The sequence below is a fragment of the Chiloscyllium punctatum genome, unplaced genomic scaffold (assembly GCF_047496795.1).
Source record: "Chiloscyllium punctatum isolate Juve2018m unplaced genomic scaffold, sChiPun1.3 scaffold_72, whole genome shotgun sequence".
Classification (NCBI taxonomy): domain Eukaryota; kingdom Metazoa; phylum Chordata; class Chondrichthyes; order Orectolobiformes; family Hemiscylliidae; genus Chiloscyllium; species Chiloscyllium punctatum.
The window spans coordinates 337112-359141 of NW_027309806.1; the positions used below are offsets into that span (position 1 = coordinate 337112).

A 22030-nucleotide genomic window follows, 5' to 3' on the forward strand; every position below is an offset into this window, starting at 1 on the left:
ATAATTAAGGTGGTAAATGAAATATTGTCTTTCATTGCTACTGGGACAGAGTTTAAAATTAGGGAGGTTATTCTGCAGCTGTATGGGATGCTGTTGAGTACTGGTCTCCTTACTTGAGGAATGATGTACTGACACTGGATGAGGCGCAGAGGAGGTTCACTAGTTTGATTCCAGAATTCAGGGGGTTGGCTTATGAAGAGAGGATGTAGACTAGGACTAGACACATTGGGATTAAGAAGAATGAGGGGGAACCTTATAGCAACATAGAATAAGGAAGGAAATAGATAAGACAGAAGCAGAGAGATTAATTTCACCTGCCAGTGGAAACAGAGTGAGGGGGCACAGCCTCAAAATAAGGGGGAGCAGATTGAAGACAGAGTTGAGGACGAACTTCTTCACCCAAAGCATTGTAAATCTGTGGAATTCCCTGCCCAGTGAAGCAGTGGAGGCTGCCTCACTGAATGTTTTTAAGACAAAGATAGATAGATTTTTGAACAGTGAAGGAATTAAGGGTTACGGTAAGCGGACAGGTAAGTGAAGCTGAGTCCACAAGAAGATCTGGCCACCTCATTATAGGAAGGGTACAGAGGAGATTTACCAGGATGCTGCCTGGATTGGAGGGCATGTCTTGTAACGAAAGGTTGAGTGAACTCGGGCTTTTTACATTAGAGGGAAGGAAGGGAGAGGTGACTAGCTAGAGGTGTACAAGATAATGAGAGGCATAGATAGAGTAAATACAAAGAACAAAGAATGTTACAGCACAGGAACAGGCCCTTCGGCCCTCCAAGCCTGAACAGATCCATATGCTTTATCCCAATCTCCTGTCTATTTTCTAAGGGTCTGTATGCCTTTGCTCCCTGCCCATTCATGTATCTGTCTAGATACATTTTAAACAACACTATCGTTCCCACCTCTACCACTTCCACTGGCAATGTATTCCAAGCACCCACCACCATCTGAGTAAGTAACTTTCCACTGCATATCTCCCTTAAACATTTCCCCTCTCACTTTGAACTCGTGACCCCTAATAATTGAGTCGTCCCCTCGAGGGGAAACTTTCTTGCTATCCATCCTGTCTACACCTTTCATGACTTTGTAGGCCTCAATCAGGTCCCCCTTCAACCACCTTCTTTCCAATGAAAATAATCCTAATCTACTCAACCTCTCCTCATAGCTAGCACCCTCCATACCAGGCAACATCCAAGTGAACCTCCTCTGTACCCTCTCCAAAGTATCTACATCCTTTTAGCAATGTGGCTGTACGCAGTATTCCAAACGTGGCCAAACCAAAATCTTATACAACTCTAACATGATCTGCTAACTCTTGTACTCAATAACCCACCTGATGATAGAAAACATGCCATATGCCTTCTTGACCACTCCACTGACCTGCGTTGCCACCTTCAGAGAACAATGGACCTGATGTACAGAGAGAACTGGGTATTCAATTTTCCATTTATAGTTCACTCTGGAATCACATCTTCCAAAATGCATCACCTCACATTTGCCCGGATTGAACTCCATCTGCCATTTCTCTGCCCAGCTCTCCAGTCTATCTATATTCTGTTGCATTCTCTGACAGTCCCCTTCACTACCTGCTACTCTACCAATCTTAGTGTCATCTGCAAACTTGCTAATGAGGCAACCTACACCTTCCTCCAAATCATTTATGTATGTCACAAATAACAGTGTTCCCAGCACGGATCCCTGTGGGACAACACTGGTCACAGTTCTCCAATTTGAGACACTACTACTGTCTCCTGTTGCCCAACCAGTTCTCTGTCCATCTAGCTAGAACACCCTGGACCACACGCGACTTCACCTTCTCCATCAGCCTACTATGGTGAACCTTATCAAATGCCTTACCAAATTCCATGTATAGGACATCTACAGCTCTTCCCTCAATCAACTTTGTCGCACTTTCAAAGAATTCTGAGAGGTTTGCAAGACACGACCTTCCCTGCACAAAACCATGCTGCCTATCACTGATAAGCCCATTTTCTTCCAAATAGATATATATCTTATCCCTTAGTATCTTCCTTAATCTTACCTGGATTATCCCTGCTGGCCTTCTTAAACAAGGGAACAGCATTAGCAACTCTCTAATTCTCTGGGATCTTCCCCATTTTCAAGGATACTGCAAAGATCTGTTCAAGTCCCAGCTGTTTCCTCTCTTGCTTCCCTCCGTAACCTGGGATAGATTCCATCTGGTCCTGGGCACTTGTCCACCTTAATGCCTTTTAGAATACACAACATTTCCTCCCTCCTTATGCCAACTTGACCTAGAGTAATCAAAGATCTATCCCGAACCTCAACATCCATCATGTCCCTCTGCTCAGTGAATACTGATGCAAAGTACTCATTAAGAATCTTTTTTTGACTCTACGCATATCTTTCCTCCTTTGCCCTTGAGTGGGCCAACCCTTTCCTTAGTTACCCTCTTGCTCCTTATATATGAATAAGAGGCTTTGGGATTCTCCTTACATTGCTCGCTAAGAATATCTCATAACCTCTTTTAGCCCTCTTAATTCCTCATTGCAGATTACTTTTCCCCAGGGCAAAAATGGGTTTCACTTTGGAGGGTCATCATTTTAAGGTGATTGGAGGAAGGTATAGAGGAGACGTCAGAGGTAGGTTCTTTATGCAGAGAGTGGTGGGTGTGTGGAAAAGGTGAGGACTGCAGATGCTGGAGATCAGAGCTAAAGAATGTGTTGCTGGAAAAGTGCAGCAGGTCAGGCAGCATCCAAGGAGCAGGAGCCCTTCTTCAGGATGGGTGTGTGGAATCCAATGGCAGTGGTGGTAGTAGAGTCAGATACATTAGGGAGACTTAAGTGACTGCTAGACAATTTACTGCCGTCCATATGCTTGAGGGGTGTGTGGGTTAGACTGATTTTAGATTAAGATAAATGCTCAGCACAGCATCATGGGCTGAAGGGCCTGTTGTGTGCTGTAGTATTCTAAGATTAGTCATGGCTTGAAGGTGGCTTGAAGTGTGGAAACTTCAATGCCAGAAGTATAAGAAATAAGGTAGGTGAGCTTGCAGCATGGGTTGGTACCTGGGACTTCGATGTTGTGGCCATTAGAGACAGGGACAGGAATGGTTGTTGCAGGTTCCAGGGTTTAAATGTTTTAGTAGGGTCAGAGATGGGGGTAAAAGAGGGGGAGGTGTGGCATTGCTTGTCAAGGATAGTATTACAGCAGTAGAAAGGGTGATGGAGGAAGACTTGCCATCTGAGGTAGTTTGGGCGGAGGTTAGGAATAGGAAAGGTGAGGTCACCCTGTTAAGAGTTTTCTACAGGCCTCCTAATAGTCCGAGAGAAGTAGAGGAAAGTATGGCGAGGATGATTCAGGAGAAGAGTGAAAGTAGCAGGGTGGTTGTTATGGGGGACTTTAACTTCCCAGATATTGACTGGGAAAGCTATAGCTCGAGTTCGTTAGATGGGTCGGTGTTTGTCCAATGTGTGCAGGAGGGTTTCCTGACACAATATGTAGACAGGCCAACAAGAGGTGAGGCCATACTGGATTTGGTTCTAGGTAATGAACCAGGCCAGGTGTTAGACTTGGAGGTAGGTGAGCACTTCGGGGGCAGTGACCACAACTCGGTGACTTTTACTCTAGTGATGGAGAGGGATAAGTGTGCACTGCAGGGCAACAGTTATAGCTGGGGGCAGGGAAATTATGATGCAGTGAGGCATGACTTAGGATGTGTGGATTGGAAAAATAGGCTTCAAGGGAAGAACACAAATGATATGTGGAGATTGTTCAAGGAACAGCTAATGGGTGTCCTTGATAAGTATGTACCAGTCAGGCAGGGAGTAAAGGGTCTTGTGAGGGAGCCGTGGATTAATAAGGAATTGGAATCCCTTGTGAAAGGGAAGAGGGCGGCCTTTATAAAGATGAGGCGTGAAGGTTCAGTTGGGGCGATTGAGAGTTATAAGGTAGCCAGGAAGGATCTAAAGAGAGAGCTAAGAGCAGCGAGAAGGGAACATGAAAAGTCCTTGGTTGGGAGGATTAGGGAAAACCCAAAGACTTTCTATAGGTATGTCAGGAATAAAAGGATGACGAGGGTAGGTATCGGTCCAGTCAAGGATAGTAGTGGGAAGTTGTGTGTGGAGGCGGAGGAGATTGGTGAGACACTAAATCAATACTTTTCATCAGTATTCATTCAGGAACAGGACACTGTTGCTGATGCGAATATTGAGTCACAAGTGATTAGAATGGATGGCCTTGAGGTACGTAGGGAAGAGATCTGGGGAATACTGGAATGAAAAGAGATAAGTCCACTGGGCCTGATGGCATTTATCCTAGGATCCTCTGGGAAGCTAGGGAGGAGATAGCGGAGCCATTGGCCTTGATTTTTATGTCGTCGTTGTCTACGGGAATAGTGCCAGAAGACTGGAGGATAGCGAATGTGGTCCCCTTGTTCAAGAAGGGGAGCAGGGATAGCCCGAGTAACTATAGGCCAGTGAGTCTCACTTCTGTTGTGGGCAAAGTCTTAGAGAGAATTGTAAGGGATAGGACTTATGAACATCTGTATAGGAATAATGTGATCAAGGATAGTCAGCATGGTTTTGTGAAGGGCAGGTCGTGCCTCACAAACCTTATTGAATTCTTTGAGAAGGTGACCAAGGAAGTGGACGAGGGTAAAGCAGTAGATGTGGTGTATATGCAAGGCGTTCGATAAGGTACCCCATGGAAGGCTAATGCAAAAACTACGGAGGTATGGCATTGAGGGTGCATTAGAGGTTTGGATTAGGAATTGGCTGGCTGGAAGGAGACAGAGGTTGATGGTAGTTGATGGTATAGGTTCATCTTGGAGCGCAGTTACTAGCGGTGTTCCACAAGGATCTGTTTTGGGACCATTGCTGTTTGTCATTTTTATAAATGACCTGGAGGAGGGGCTTGAAGGCTGGGTGAGCAAGTTTGCGGATGACACGAAAGTCGGTGGAGTTGTGAACAGCGAAGAAGGATGTGGCAGGTTACAGCGCGATATAGATAAGTTGCAGAGCTGGGCAGTCAGGTGGCAAATGGAATTCAATGTAGCTAAGTGTGAAGTCATTCACTTTGGTGGGAGTAACAAGAAGATGGATTCCTGGGCTAATGGTAGACTACTTGGTAGTGTGGATGAGCAGAGGGATCTTGGTGTCCATGTACACAGATCTTTGAAAGTTGCCATCCAGGTAAATCGTGCTGTGAAGAAGGCATATGGTGTACTGGGCTTTATTGGTAGAGGAATTGAGTTCCGGAGTCCTGAGGTCATGTTGCAGTTGTATAAGACTCTGGTGCGGCCTCATCTGGAGTATTGTGTGCAGTTTTGGTCGCCATACTATAGGAAGGATGTGGAGGCATTGGAACGAGTGCAGAGGAGGTTTACCAGGATGTTGCATGGCATGGTAGGAAGATCGTATGAGGAAAGGCTGAGGCACTTGGGGCTTTTCTCATTGGAGAAAAGAAGGTTTAGGGGAGATTTGATAGAGGTGTACAAGATGATTAGGGGTTTAGATATGGTTGACAGTGAGAACCTTTTTCCGCGTATGGAGTCAGCTGTTACTAGGGGACACAGCTTTAAATTAAGGGGTGGTAGGTATAGGACAGATGTTAGGGGTAGATGTATTACTCAGCAGGTTGTGAGTTCATGGAATGCCCTGCCAGTAGCAGTGGTGGACTCTCCCTCTTTATGGTCATTTAAGCGGGCATTGGACAAGCATATGGAGATTATTGGGCTAGTGTAGGTTAGGTAGGCTTCGGTCGGCGCAACATTGAGGGCCAAAGGGCCTGTACTGCGCTGTACTTTTCTATGTTCTATGTTCTATGGCGAAGCGAGCTCAATGGGCCAGAGGGCCTCTTGCTGCTCCTGTTTTTTAGGTTAAACTTCCTGCCTTTCACTTTCAAGTTAAGCCCCAGTTCTTGACCCTTCGACTTTTTATGCATCTTATCCAAGCCACTTAATCTTATACATCTCTCCCAGTAGTGACCACCACCCTCAACCCTCTCTGCTCCAAAGAAAACCAGAGTATATCAAGCCTCTCTTCATCACTGAAAAGTTCTGTCCCAGGCAACACTCTGGTGAATTTCATCTGCAGCCCTCCAGTCCAATCACATTCCTCTGATGGAGTGTGGTGGCCAGAAGTGCACATCATACAGCAAAAAGTCTGTGGAGAATCAATCTCCCTGCCCATATTATCTACGTGGCAACTGAAAAAAACATCTCCTCTGCTTTCTCAAATGCCATATTAACCTGTTCTTCCAGCTTCCGTGATCTGTGGGTAAACACCCCAACAGATCCCTCAGTTCATGAGCTTCCTCACATCCCACCATTCATTGAGTACTCCCTTGTTTTCTTCATTTTTCCAAAGTGCATCAGCTCACATTTATCAGACTTAAATTCTGTCTGTCACTGACCAAGACATTTATATCTTCACATCACCTAAACTTAATTCCTCTCATGGTCAACCAACCAGCTAATCTATGTGTTATCTACTAATATGTTAACACACACTCCATAGAACAATACAGCACAGTACAGGCCCTTCGGCCCTTGATGTTTGTGGTAAGAGTAGATTAGATTCCCTACAACGTGGAAACAGGCCAACACCAACCCTCCGACGAGTAACCCACCCAGAGCCATTCCCCTACCCTAAACTTACCCCTGACTAATGCACCTAAGACTAAGGGAAAATTTAGCATGGCCAATTTATCTGACCTGCACATCTTCAGACTGTAGGAGGAAACCAGAGTACCCAGAGGAAACCCATGCAGACACAAGTAGAATGTGCAAAATCCACACAGACACAGTCACCCGAGGCAGGAATAGAACCGAGTCCCTGGCACTGAGGCAGCAGTGCTGACCACTGAGCCACCGTGCTGCCCAGGTCCATGGTGAGATCTAAGATCAAACTAACCTACATACTACCATTTTACTACCATCCATGTGCCTATCCAAGAGTTGCTTAAATACCCCTAATGTATCTGACTCTACCACCACCACTGGCAGTGTATTCCACGCACCCAGCACAGCATAAAGAACCTACCTCTAACATCTCCCCTATACCTTCCTCCAATCACCTTAAAATTATGCTGCCTTGTGACTGCTGTTTCTGCTCTGGGAAAGTCTCTCTGGCTATCCACTCAATGCCTATCATCTTGTGCACCTCTATCAAGTCACCTCTCATCCTTCTTTGCGCCAATGAGAAAAGTCCTAGCTCCCTCAACTTTCTTCATAAGACATGCCCTCCAGTCCAGGCAGCATCCCAGTATATCTCCTCTGCAGGAGAAAGTGAGGACTGCAGATGCTGGAGATCAGAGCTGTCTTTTTCTATTTTTTGAGGTGTAGTCTAGGGAGCTTCTTTTTCTATTTTTTGAGGTGTATCTCCTCTGCATCCTCTCAAAAGCTTCCACATCCTTCCTATAATGAGGCGAGCAGAACTGAACACAATATTTCAAGTGTGGTCTAACCAGGGCTTTACAGAGCTACAGCATAAACTCATGGCTTTTAAGCTCAATCCCCCTACGAATGAAAGCCAACACACTATTCACATTCTTAACAGCCCTATCAATTTGAGTGGCAACTTTGAGGGATCTATGGACTCCAAGATCCCTCTGTTCCTCCACACTGCTAACAATCCTGCCTTTAACCCTGTATTCTGCATTCAAATTTGACCTTCCAAAGTGAATCACTTCACACTTTTCCAGGTTGAACTCCATATGCCACTTCTCAGCCCAGTTCTGCATCCTGTCAGTGTCCGGTTGTAACCTACAATAGCCCTCCACACTATCCACAAAACCACCAACCTTCATCTCATTTGCAAACTTACTAACCCACCATTTCACTTCCTCATCTAAATAATTTCTAAAAATCACAAACAGCAGAGGTCCCAGAATAGATCCCTGAGGAAAACCACTGGTATCTGATCTCCAGGCTGAATACTTTCCATCTACTGCCACCCTCTGTCTTCTATCCGCCAGCCAATTCTGTATACAGACAGACAAATTTCCCTGTATCCAATGCCTCACTTTCTGAAGAAGCCTATCACAGGGAACCTTATCTAATGCCTTGCTAAAATCCACATAGACCACATTCACTATTGACCTTCAACGTGTTTTGTCACATCCTCAAAGAATTTAATAAGGTTTGTGAGGCATGAACTGCCCCTCACAAAGCCATGCTGACTGTCTCTAATCAAACTATGATCTTCCAAGTAATCATAAATCCAGTCTCTCAGAATCCTCTCCAATACTTTGCCCACCACAGACTGGTCTGTATTTCCCAGGGTTATCCCTACTCCCCTTTTTTTTTTGAACAAAGGAATAACATGCTCAACCTTCCAATCATCTGGCACTACTGCAGTGAACACTGAGGATGCAAAGATCATCGCCAAAGGTGTGGCAATCTCTTCCCACAGTAACCTAGAGTATATCCTGTCTGGCCCATGGGACTTAGCTATCATTATATTTTTCAAACGTTTCAGCACATCTTCCTTAACAGCAGCTTTTCAAGCATATCATCCTGTTTCACACTGCCCTCACAAAAATGACAAGGTGCCTCAGTCGTGAATACTGAAGTAGCACCAGAGATCCGGGTTCAATTCCCACCTCAGGCGACTGACTGTGTGGAGTTTGCACATTCTCCCAGTGTCTGCGTGGGTTTCCTCCCACAGTCCAAAAATGTGCAGGTTAGGTGAATTGGCCATGCTAAATTACCCGTAGTGTTAGGTGAAGGGGTAAATGTAGGAGAATGGGTCTGGGTAGGTTGTGCTTCGGCGGGTCGATGTGGACTTGTTGGGCCGAAGGGCCTGTTTCCATACTAAGTAATCTAATCTAATCTAATCTAATCTAATCTATCTCCTCCAACTCCAGGCACAAGTTCCCTCCATTATCCTCATTGGTTGCACCCTCCCTCTGGAATCCTCTTGTTCCTCACATAAGGAGTGGAATACAATAGACAATAGGTGCAGGAGTAGGCTATTATGCCCTTCGAGCCTGCACCACCATTCAATATGATCATACCTCAGGGTTTTCCTTAATCCTACCCGCTGAAGATTTTTCCTGCCCCCTAACCCTAAATCCATTCTTCAGTTCCTTCCTGGCTACCAGGTAACCCTCTAAGAGCCCTGTCTGATCCTTGCTTCCCCAACCTTAATTAAGCTTCCTTCTTCCTCTTGACTGCATTTCTGTTTTTCAGCGGCAACAGCAACCCGAAGGGTGGGAGCTTGCACCAGGGGCCTGCCGGGAGCGGTGAGTCACTGATTTGTGCTTTTAAGTTTGAAGTCAGAGAGCAGAGATTTCTGGGAAAGGAGGGACTTCTTATTTTTATTTCCATCCTGCTATATAAGTCAGTGTCTTCTCAACCAGAGACCCTACCTCTGTAGGGCCTCCCACCCAACCACCTCCTCTAACCTTAAAGACCAGGGACATATCAGGTAAGTATCTCTTTTTTGCTTTGTGACTAGGAGCTGGAGCTGGATGAACTTCGGATCATTCTGGAGGCAGAGGCTGTGACAGATAGGAGTTACAGGGAAGCAATTACTCCAAGGCACGAAGAAAGCTGGGTGACTGTTCGAAAGGGGAAAAAACACAGTCAGTGGAGGGATCCCCTGAAATACATGTATACCGTTTTGGATACTGTTGAGGGGGACAACTTCCCAGGGGCAAGCAGTGGGGCCCAGGTCTCTGGCACAGAAGAAAAAGAGGGAAAAGAGGAGAGAGTGTTAGTCATTGGGGACTTGATAGTTAGAGGCTCAGATAGAAGGTTTGTAGGGAACGAATGAGATTCACGGTTGGTGTGTTGCCTCCCAGGTGCTAGGGTCCGTGATGTCTCAGATCGCATCTTTGGGCTCCTGAAGGGAGAGGGTGACCAGCCTCAAGTTGTTGTCCATGTAGGTACCAACGACATAGGTAGAAAGAGGGATAGGGATGTAAGGCAGGATTTCAGGGAGCTAGGGTGGAGGCTGAGAGCTAGAACAAACAGAGTTGTTATCTCTGGATTGTTACCCGTGCCAAGTGATAGCGAGGCAAGGAATAGGGAAGGACATCAGCTAAACACGTGGTTGCAAAGATGGTGCAGGAGGGAGGGTTTCAGGTTTTTGGATAATTGGGGCTCATTCTGGGGAAGGTGGGACTTGTACAAACAGGATGGTCTTCACTTGAACCAAAGGGGTACGAATATCTTGGATGGGAAATTTGTTGGTACTATTCGGGTGGGTTTAAACTAGCTCAGCAAGGGAGTGGGAACTGGAGGTGTAGCTGCAGTGCACAGGAGGATGAGAGTAGGAAGGACAGGGACAGGATTTCAGGGTCACAACAATGTGCTGGTATACAGCAAACTGGTTTGAAGTGTGTCTACTTCAATGCCAGAAGTATCCGAAATAAGCATGGATAGGTACCTGGGACTTCGATGTTGTGGCTATTTCGGAGACATGGAGAGAGCAGGGCGAGGAATGGATGTTGCAGGTTCCAGGGTTTAGATCTTTCATTAAAAACAGGCAAGGTGGTGAAACTGAGGGAGGTGTGGCCTTGTTAGTCAAGGTTAGTATAACGGTGGCTGAGAGAACTTTTGATGAGGACTCGTCTACTGAGATAGTGTGGTCTGAGGTTAGAAACAGGAGAGAAGAGGTCACACTGCATGGAGTTTTTAATAGGCCTCTGCAGAGTTCAAGGGAGATGGATGAGAGGATTAGCAAAATTATTCTGGGTAGGAGTGAAAGGAACAGGGTGGTCATTATGGGGGACTTTAACTTCCTCAACATTGATTGGAAATGTTATAACTCTAGTACATCGGATAGATCAGTTTTTGTCCAATGTGAACAGGAGGTTTCCTGACACAGTATGTTGAAGGGTGAACAAGAGGGGAGGCCACACTGAATCTGGTGCTTGGTAATGAACCGGGCTAGGTGTTTGATTTAGTTGTAAGTGAGCACTTTGGAGAGAGTGACCATAATTCAATTACGTTTAGTTTAGCGATGGAAAGGGTTAGGTACATGCCACAGATCAAAAGTTATTAATGGGGCAAAGGCAATTATAATGTGATTAGGCAAGAATTAGGATGCATAGAATGAGGTAGAAAAATGCAGGGGATGGGGACAATCAAAATGTGGAGCTGTTTTAAGGAACAGATATTGCGTGTCCTCGATAGGTATGTCCCTGTCAGGCAGGCAGGAAGTGATAAGGTCAGGGAACCTTGGTTTACTCCAAAAATCGCATCTCTTGTTAAGCAGAAGGAGACTTATGTGTTGATGAGGCAAGATGGTACAGAGAAGGCGATGGAGAGTTACAGATCAGCTAGAAAGGATTTAAAGAGAGTTAAGAAGAGCAAAGAGAGGACACGAGCAGTCTTTAGCAAATAGAATAAAGGAGAACCCTTAACCTTTCTATAGGTATGTGAGGAATAAAAGGATGACTAGGGTAGGAATAGGGCCAGTCAAAGACAGAAGTGGGAAGTTGAGTGAGGACCCTGTAGAGATTAGAGAGGTGCTAAATAAACATTTCTCATTGCTGTTCACTCAGGAAAAGGAGAAGAATGAGGTATGAGATATTAGACTAGAAAGGATTGAGGTTAGTTACGAAGAGGTGTTATCAATTCTAGAAGGAGTGAAAGTAGACAAGTACCCTGGGCCGAATAGGATTTATCCAAGGATTCTCTGGAAAGCTAGGGAGGAGATAGCAGAGCCTTTGGCTTTGATATTTGAGTCGTCATTGTCTACGGGTTTAATACCAGCAAATGTTGTGCCCTTGTTCAAGAATGGCAGCAGAGATGACCCAGGTAATTATAGACCAGTGAGCCTTATGTTGTAGGAAAGGATTATTAGAGATAAGATTTATAATCATCTAGCAAGCAACAGTTTGATTTCAGATAGTCAACATGGTTTTGTCAAGGGCAGGTTGTGTCTCAAACCTGAGTTTTTTGAGAAGGTGACCAAGCATGTAGATGAGGGTAGGGCAGTTGACGTGGTTTACTTGGACTTCAGTAAAGCCTTTGATAAGGTTCCACATGGTAGGCTGATGGAGAAAATGCAGAGGCATGGAATGGAGGGCAATTTAGCAGTTTGGATTAGAAACTGGCTTTCTGAAAGAGGCCGCGAGTGGTGGTTGATGGAAAATATTCAGCCTGGAGTCTGGTTACTAGTGGTGTTCCACAAGGATCTGTTTTGGGACCACTGCTATTTGTCAATTTTTTAAATGAATGAGACACAGGCATAGGTGGATGGATTAGTAAATTTACAGACGACACTAACGTCAGTGGAGTAGTGGACAGTTTGGAAGAATGTTACAGGTTGCAGGGGGACTTGGATAAACTGCAGAATTGGGCTGAAAGGTGGCAAATGGAGTTCAATGCAACTAAATGTGAGGTGATTCACTTTGGGAAGAATAACAGGATGGCAGAGTACTGGGTCAATTCTTGGTAGTGTGGATGTGCAGAGGGATCTTGGAGTCCATGTACATAGATCCCTGAAAATTGCCACCCAGGTGGAGAGTGCTGTTAAGAAGGCATATGGTGTGTTAGGTTTCATTGGTGGAGGGATTGAGTTCCGGAACTGCAATATCATGCTGCAACTATACAAAACGCTGGTGCGGCCGCACATGGAATATTGTGTACAGTTCTGGTCGCCCCATTACAGGAAGGATGTGGAATCATTGGAAAAGGTGCAGAGGAGATTTACCAGGATGTTGCCTGGTCTGGAGGGAAGGTCTTATGAGGAAAGGCTGAGAGACTTGGGTCTGTTCTCATTGGAAAGGCGGCAGCTAAGAGGGGATTTGATAGAGACATATAAGGTGATCAGAGGATTAGATAGGGTAGACAGAGAAAGACTTTTTCCTAGGATGATGTCAGCTTGTACGAGAGGGCATAACTACAAATTGAGGGGAGATAGATTTAAGACAGATGCCAGAGGCAGGTTCTTTACACAGAGAGTGGTAAGGCCGTGGAATGCCCTACCTGCTAATGTAGTCAACTCAACCACATTAGGGAGATTTAAACAATCCTTGGATAAGCACATGGATGATGATGGGAGAGTGTAGGGGGATGAGCTGAGAATAGTTCACAGGTCGGCGCAACATCAAGGGCTGAAGGGCCTGTTCTGCGCTGTATTGTTCTATGTTCTGTGGAGATCAGAGTCAAAAAGCGTGGTGCTGGAAAAGCACAGTCAGTCAGGCAGCATCCCAGGAGCAGGAGAGTCGACATTTCAAGCACAAGCTCTTCATCAGGAATGTTCGACATGCCTTGTCACCCAAAGTTTCTTCACCCTACCAACCCTTCCTTGCCTCAGTAGGTCAAACCAATCCAGCATTATCAGCAAGTGCTCCCTGAACAGCCTTCACATTTCTGTCATGCATGTTCATGACAACATCAGTTCCTGCCTAATAGCATTGTAATTCCCCCTCCCGCAATTAAATACTTTCCATTCCCATCTGCTCCTACCCCTCTCCATGAATACAGTAAAGGTCAGGGAATTGTGATCACTATCAGCAAAACGATCTCACACAGAGATCTGACAACTGGCCTGGTTCGTTGCCTAACACCAAACCCAATATGGCCTGCCCTCTGGTCAGCCATCTCAACATGTTGAGGCAGGAATCTTTCCTCGACACACAAAGTCTGGTTCAAATAGTTTGGATGGAGCAAAGAGGTTCTAATCAACATCAGCTTGATCTGACCCAGGGAGATCATTGAGGAGTCTACAGAGTCAGTATGGGTGGAAGTCAGAAATAGGAAAGGAGCAGTCACTTTATTGGGAGTTTTCTACAGGCTCCCCTGTAGCAACTGAGACATGGAAGAGCAGAATGGGAGGCAGATTTTGGAAATGTGCAAAAATAACAGGGCTGTTGTCATTGATTGGAACCTGCTTAGTTCAAATAGTTTGAACGGTGCAGTTTTAATCAGGTGTATCCAGGAAGGGTTTCTGACACAATATGTAGAAAGGCCAAGTAGAGGGAAGGCCATATTGGATTTGGTGCTTGGCAACGAAGCATGCCAGGTGTCAGATCTCTCAATGGGAGAGCATTTGGGTGGAAGTGATCAAAATTCCCTGACCTTGACTATACTCATGGAGGCGGATAGGAGCAGACAGTATGGGAAAGTATTTAATTGGGAGAGGGAGAATTACAATGCTATTAGACAGGAACTGGAGGGCCTAAACTGGGAACAGATGTTCTCAGGAAAATGCGCAACAGAAATGTGGAGGCTGTTCAGGAAGCACTTGCTGATAATGCTGGATAGGTTTGTCCCAATGAGGCAAGGAAAGGATGGTAAGGTGAAGGAACGTCAAACATCTAATCAACAGAAAAAAAGGAAACTTACTTAAGGTTCAGAAGGCAAGGATCAAACAGGGCTCTAGAGGGTTCCAAGGTAACCAGGAAGGAACTGAAGGACTTAGGAGAGCTAGAAGGGAGCATGAAAGCTTTAGCAGGTAGTATTAAGTAAAACCCTAACGTGTTCTACATTTATGTGAGGAACAAGTGGATGGCCAGAGTGAGGGTAGGAACTTGTATCTGGAATCAGTGTCGGAGGAAGTAGGGGAGGTCCTTAAATACTTGACTTCAGTATTCACTACTGAAAGGGACCATGACATTTCTGAGGACAGTGTGAAACAGACTGATATGCTAGAACACGATGTTAAGAAGGAGGATGTGCTGAAAATTTTCAAAAACCTAAGGAAAGATAAATTCCCTGCGCGAGACAGGAAATAACCTAGGTTACTACAGATAGTGAAAGAAGAGATTGCTGTGCCTTGCCAAAGACCTTTGCATCCTCACTCTCCACTGGAGTAATGCCTGATGATTGGAGGGTGGCAAATGTTATTCCTTTGTTCAAGAAAGGGTATAAAGATTATCCTGGGAATTACAGACCAGTCAGCCTTGGGTCAATGGTATTGGAGAGGATTCTGACAGACAGGATTTATGATCATTTGGAAAACCATAGTTTGATTAGAGATAGTCAGCATGGCTTTGTGCAGGACAGGTCGTGCCTCACAAATCTTATTCAATTCTTTGAGGATGTAACAATACACGAGGCAGGGTTGCAGGGTGAGCAGCAAATGTGGTAAATGTGGATTTTAGCAAAGCATTTGATAAGGTTCCCCATGGCAAGCTTATTCAGAAAGTAAGGAGGCCTGGGATTCAGGGAAAACTGATCGTATGAATCGAGAATTGGCTGGCTCATAAAAGACAGAAGGTGGTGGTAGATGGAAAGTATTCAGCATGGAACTCTGTGACCAGTTGTGTTCTGCAGGGAACTGTTCTGGGCCTCTGCTCTTTGCAACTTTCATAAATGACTTGGATGAGGAAGTGGAAGGGTGGGGGTTAGTACGTTTACTACTCCAAAGGTTGTTGGAATGGTGGATAGCGTGGAGGGCTGTTGCAGGTTGCACTAAGCAATGACAGGATATAGAACAGGATTGATAAGTGGCAGATGGAGTTCAACCTGGACAAGTGCCAACCAATCACTCTGGAAAGTTGAATTTGAATCAAGAATATGGGATTAAAGGAAGTATTGTTAGCAGTGTGGAAGAACAAAGGGCTGTTGGGGTCCATGTGCTTGGATCCCACATTGCCACTCAATTGGGTTGTTAAGGTGGTGTATGGTGTATTGGCTTTCATTAACAGGGGGATTGAGTTTAAGAACAGTGAGGTTATGCTGCAGCTCTCTAGACCCCTGGTTAGACCACACTTGGAATACTGTGCTCAGTTCTGCACCATATTAGAGGAAAGATGCGGAGATTTACCAGGATATTGCTTGGACTGGAAGGCATGTCTTATGAAGAAAGGTTGAGGGAGCTGGGGCTTTACTCTTTGGAGCAAAGAAGGATGAGAGATGACTTGATAACAGTGACAAGATGTTGAGAGGTATAGATAGAGTGGATCGCCAAAGACTTTTTCCCATGGCAGAAACGGCTATCATAAGGGGGTATAATTTTAAGGTGACTGGAGGAAGGTTTAGGGGAGATGTCAGAGGTAGGTTCTTTACACAGAGAATGGTGGGTGCGTGGAATTCACTGCGAGCAGTGGTAGTAGAGTAAGAGACATTAGGGACATTGGATAGGCACACGGAAGTGAGTACAATGAAGGGCATGTTTGAGTAGTTTGATCTAACAGTAGGACAGAAGGCCAGCATAGCATTGAGGGCCTAAGGACCTGTACTGTTATATTCTATGTTCAAGTCACCCATGACAACAACCCTGTTACTTTTGCACTTTTGAAAAGTCTGCCATACTTTTTTTTGGGCGGGGCGGGGTGGGGGCGGGGGGTGATCTATAGAAAACTCCCAATAAAGCGACTGTTCCCTTCGTGTTTCTGACTTCCACCCATACTGACTCCACAGACAAACCCACCTCAATGGCCTCCCTTTCTGCAGCTGTGATACTATCCCTGATTAGCAATGGCACACCCCCTCTCTTTTACCGTGCTGCCGCCACGTTACCATTATTTAAGAAAGGTGTTAATGACAAGCCAGGGTACTACAGACCAGTGAGCTTGGCGTCAGTGGTGGGCAAGTTGTTGGAGGGAATCCTGAAAGACAGGATGTACATGTATTTGGAAAGGCAAGGACTGGTTAGGGATAGTCAACATGGCTTTGTGCGTGGGAAATCATGTCTCACAAACCTGATTCAGTTTTTTGAAGTAGTAACAACTAGGATTGATGAGGGCAGAGCGGTTTTCGACAAGGTTCCCCATGGGAGACTGATTAGCAAGGTTAGATCTCATGGAATACAGGGAGAATTAGCCATTTGGATACATAACTGGCTCAAAAGGTAGAAGAGGATGGTGGGGGAGGGTTGTTTTTCAGACTGGAGGCCTGTGACCAGTGGAGTGCCACAAGGATCAGTGCTGGGCTCTCTATTTTTCGTCACTTAAATAAACAATTTGGATATGAACGTAGGAGGTACGGTTAGTAAGTTTGCAGATGACACCAAAATTGGAGGTGTAGTGGACAGCTAAGATTACCACAGAATACAACAGGATCTTGATCAGAAGGGTCAATGCACTGAGAAGTGGCAGATGGTGTTTAATTCAGGTAAATGTGAGGTGCTGTGTTTTGAGAAAGCAAATCGGAGCAGGATTTACATACTTAATGGTAAGGTCCCAAGTTGTGTTGTTGAACAAGGAGAAAGTGAGGACTGCAGATGCTGGAGATCAGAGCTGAAAATGTGTTGCTGGAAAAGCGCAGCAGGTCAGGCAGCATCCAAGGAGCAGGAGAATCGATGTTTCAGGCATGAGCCCTTCTTCAGGAATGAGGAGAGTGTGCCAAGCAGGCTAAGATAAAAGATAGGGAGGAGGGACTTGGGGGAGGGGCGTTGGAAATGCAATAGGTAGAAGGAGGTTAAGGTGAGGGTGATAGGCCGGGGTGGGGGCGGAGAGGTCAGGAAGAAGATTGCAGGTTAGGAAGGCCGTGCTGAGTTCGAGGGATTTGACTGAGACAAGTTCGGGGGAGGGGAAATGAGGAAACTGGAGAAATCTGAGTTCATCCCTTGTGGTTGGAGGGTTCCTAGACGGAAGATGAGGCGCTCTTCCTCCAACCGTCGTGTTGCTATGGTCTGGCGATGGAGGAGTCCAAGGACCTGCATGTCCTTGGTGGAGTGGGAGGGGGAGTTGAAGTGTTGAGCCACGGGATGGTTGGGTTGGTTGGTCCAGGTGTCCCAGAGGTGTTCTCTGAAACGTTCCGCAAGTAGGCGGCCTGTCTCCCCAATATAGAGGAGGCCACATCGGGTGCAGCGGATGCAATAAATGATGTGTGTGGAGGTGCAGGTGAATTTGTGGCGGATATGGAAGGATCCCTTGGGGCCTTGGAGGGATGTGAAGGGCGCAAGTTTTGCATTTCTTGCAGTTGCAGGGGAAGGTGCCGGGAGTGGAGGTTGGGTTGTGGGGGGTGTGGACCTGACGAGGGAGTCACGGAGGCAGTGGTCTTTTCGGAACGCTGATGGGGAGGGAAGGGAAATATATCCCTGGTGGTGGGGTCCGTTTGGAGGTGGCAGAAATGACGGCGGATGATACGCTGTAAATAGAGGATGGTGGGGTGGTAGGTGAGGACCAGTGGGGTTCTGTCCTGGTGGCGGTTGGAGGGGCGGGGCTCAAGGGCGGAGGAGCGGGAAGTGGAGGAGATGCGGTGGAGAGCATTGTCGATCACGTCTGGGGGGAATTTGCGGTCTTTGAAGAAGGAGGCCATCTGGGTGGTAGTTTTGGAACTGGTCCTCCTGGAGGCAGATGCGGTGGAGACGAAGGAAATGGGAATATGGGATGGTGTTTTTACAGGGGGCAGGGTGGGAGGAGGTCTGGTCTAGGTAGCTGTTGGAGTCGGTCGGTTTATAGTAAATGTCCGTGTTGATTCGGTCACCCGAGATAGAAATGGAGGGGTCTAGGAAGGGGAGGGAGGAGCCTGAGACGGTCCAGGTAAATTTGAGGTCGGGGTGGAAGGTGTTGGTAAAGTGGATGAACTGTTCAACCTCCTCGTGGGAGCACGAGGCAGCGCCGATACAGTCATCGATGTAGCGGAGGAAAAGGTGAGGCTTGGTGCCAGTGTAGCTGCAGAAGATGGACTACTGGCAGGAAAGTAGAGTTGAAGATCATCAGATCAGTCGTAATCTTACTGTATGGTGGAGTACTCAATGGGCTAAATTGCTATTTATGCCCAAAATCTTATTGCTGTCTTTTTGCACCAATTTACTCATTGCTCCAGTTTTCTTATTCTCTTGCCCAGCATGTTGCTGGGCAAATACTCCCAAAATCCTCCCAGTGGGATGCTGCTCCTACACTCAATTCCTAATCCGAACAAGAATGATTTCAGACCCCACATTGCTAAAACAGCTGCATCCTTGCAGACTACAAGAATGCAGTGCTCTCCCTTACAGCAACAACTGCCAGCCGATGCGGGCGGCACAGTGACTCCGTGGTTAGCACTACTGCCTCACAGCGCCAGGGACCCAGGTTTGATTCCAACCCTGGGTGACTGTGTGGAGTTTGCACATTCCCCCCGCGTCTGTATGGGTTTCCTCCGAGTGCTCCAGTTTCCTCCTACAATCACATAGATGTGCAGGTTAGGATGGATTGACCATGCTAAATTGAGTCAGAGGGAAATGCAGAGAAATGGATCTGGGAGAATTCTCTTCGGAGGGTCGGTGTGAACTTGCTGGGCCGAAGGGCCTGTTTCCATACTGTATGGAATCCAATCTTAAAAAGAACTCTGTGCATTTTCACTGCACCAGCTGGTTCAGAGCAGCAACCAACTTTTGCTCTCCCAGCGCCGCAGGGTCGGCAATCCCTCGGGGAGATTTACCGCTGACCTGTTGAATGCAATACAGCCAGTGTGTGGGCGACTGTCGAAAAGTCAGGGAATATGATCAACTTCCGCTGCACGCTTTCCTTTCAGTATCAATACATGCCTCTCCTCCAGCAAAGCAGACAGAGGTTTTGCTATCAGATATCTACATCCATTTCCTACATCAATCATGTCGATTTTATACCGCAGGGACAAGTCAATACCTGCTCAGAACCCATTGCACAAAACGCCTCAGGGCAAGCGACTGGGAGCCAGTGGGAGAGACACCTTCAAGAGTCAAAGCCGTGCACATCCAAACCACAGTGAGGGGCCGGGGAGAGGGAGAAGGGCGAACCCGGGAAGCGCTCTCCTCCGGGCCCGGGCTCGGGCCCAGAGCCGGGACCCGGACCCTGACTCTAACTCGGTCGAGCGCAGCACCCAGATTACTCAGCAGCCAGGCGGGTTTACCTAAACTCCAGCACCGAAAACGATCTCCTCTCCGAAATTCCGCTCGCAATTGAGACTACGCTCCACACACGGACCGGAGCTGCCAACTCGGCTCCGGGCAGCTTTCCCCGCCCCCTCCGCTCAGGCCCCGCCCCCCGATTATTCCCCCATTTAGGCCCCGCCCCTCCATTTAGCCCCTGATTAGGCCCCGCCCCTTGATTATACCCTTGGTTAGACCCCGCCCCCTTAATAATGCTCCCTGGTTAGGCCCCGCCCCCTTAATTATTCTCCCTGATCAGGCCCCGCCCCTGATTAGGCCCCGCCCCTCCAGGTTCGTCCCCCGAATAGGCCCCGCCCCTAATTATTCTCCCTGATTCAGCCCCGTCCCCTAATTATTCTCCCTGATTAGGCCCCGCCCCCTATTACTGGCCGCTGTCTCTTGATTCCCAGCCCCGCCCCCTCCTCACGACCTGGTCTCTTCCTGCCCGCACGGTTACCTGAACAATCCCGGTCACGTGCTGTTGTTCCTTTCTGCCAGTTCTATCAGAGGGTTGAATACTCTTAGATATCACGCTATCAGCCTACAACCATGTCTATCAAATAATATTTGTATATTTGGTTTTAAGTCCTTATTATACCTGCTGTATGCATTCAGATTTTTTTATCATTATGACTTATTTTAAAGCTAAATTCTGCTGTGTATATTTTTTGCTATTAAGAATTTTATTGACATTTTCACAGCCCTGCACCTCTGGTCTCTCGTTTTTCTTATATTTTTTAAAATTTCCTTTCAACTTATCGCAACACCCGCCGTCCCCCGGATACAGTTTTGAGTTTAATGCCCTAGCTACAACATTAGTCTCTCATTCATCAGGACACTGTTCCCGACATAATTCACATGAAGATCAGAGGGATGTTGGTGTGCATATCTACCGGTTTCTGAAGACATCAGAACTGGCAGATAAAGTGGTTGCCGAGGCTTGGAGAAGAGCGGGGACGTTGTTCTAGTCCTCTAAGTTAGTCCGTACCTAGAGTATTGTGTGCAGTTCTGGAATCCGTATAATTGGAAGGATATGATAGCACTGGAAAGGAAATTTATCAGAAAGCTGCCTGTGCTGGAGACTTTAAGTTATGAAGAGAAATTAAACTGGCCAGGGTGGTTTTCTTTCGAGCAGAAGAGAGGGGACATGATTGAAATACATAAAATCGTGAGGGGCATAGATAAGGTTGATAGGAAGAAACCTTTCCCCTTGATGGGGATCAATGACCTGAGTCATGGATTTAAGATATAGGGCAGAAAGTTTCAAGAGGTTGAGAGGAAAATCTTTTACCAGGGGTGTGATGGGAATCTGGAACTCACTGCCTATAAGGGTAGTGGAGACGGAAAACCATTTAAGAAGTATTTAGATGTGCACTTGCATTGCCAAGACATACCAGACTATGGGCTAAGTGCTGGAAAATGGGATTAGAATCGTGGCCAAAGAGCCTTTTCCTGTCTTCTATGACTTTATGTAGCTCTTCTCAATGAAACAATACTTTTTCCCCAATACTAGTGCCACAGTACGTGAATTATAATCCATTTCTGCCAGATCAATCTGTAAACTGCACATTTGCCCAATTAGTCTTACGTACCCTATGTCAATTTGCATGTGATGGATTAATAATCTGGAGATTATTACCTTTGTGATTATGTTTAATAATTTAACCTACATGACACTTATGATCTCTCAGCAGAATTTCTCTCTCAGTTCTAGAGATGTCACTGGCATATAGTGGATGATGAGAACTGGAACCCTCTGTTCCCTCCCCAAATTCCTCCTAAACTCCTTTAACATTGGCACCAAGTAGCCTCAAAGTCCTTGGATTCTCTGTACTTGCTGCTGAGAACAGTATCTAATTCCCCCAAACATGGTACCGTGTATGTCTCACTAGCACTATGATTATAATATTTCTCTTTTCTCCTGCCATTTGAATAATGTTCTACACAACAGTGCTTTGGTCTGTTCTCTCATTCTCTCTGCAGTCTGTGCTCTTGTCTACATCAGCAGCAACACTTATCCAACATATACAAGTGCACAGTCTGAGGTTCCTTAACAAAAGGAAAATTCCAGATCTACAAACCTGGCCCACTCGCAGTCTCACACCCTCCTTTCAGTGACCATGGATCAAATTTGAGATACTAAATCTAAGGAGTGTAACTACCACCTGAAACAGTGTCCAGATAACTGACATGGGACAGTGTCCACAGCTCAGTCTCCAGCTCATCAACTCTGAGCTGAAGTTCCCAACATTTCATGAAAATATGGTCACCAATAACAGCAGTTCATACAGAAACATGAT

General features: G+C 46.3%; 1 protein-coding gene across 1 annotated transcript in view; it reads right to left on the reverse strand.

Annotated features, from left to right (window-relative positions):
- Window positions 1-19823, reverse strand: part of LOC140471398 (coiled-coil domain-containing protein 102A-like) — a 197431-nt gene extending 177608 nt beyond the window's left edge. The window contains exon 1 of the mRNA XM_072567418.1: window positions 19712-19823. The gene's annotated coding sequence lies outside the window, so the exon portion shown is untranslated. The remainder of the gene's footprint in view (window positions 1-19711) is intronic.
- Window positions 19824-22030: the final 2207 nt, after the last annotated feature.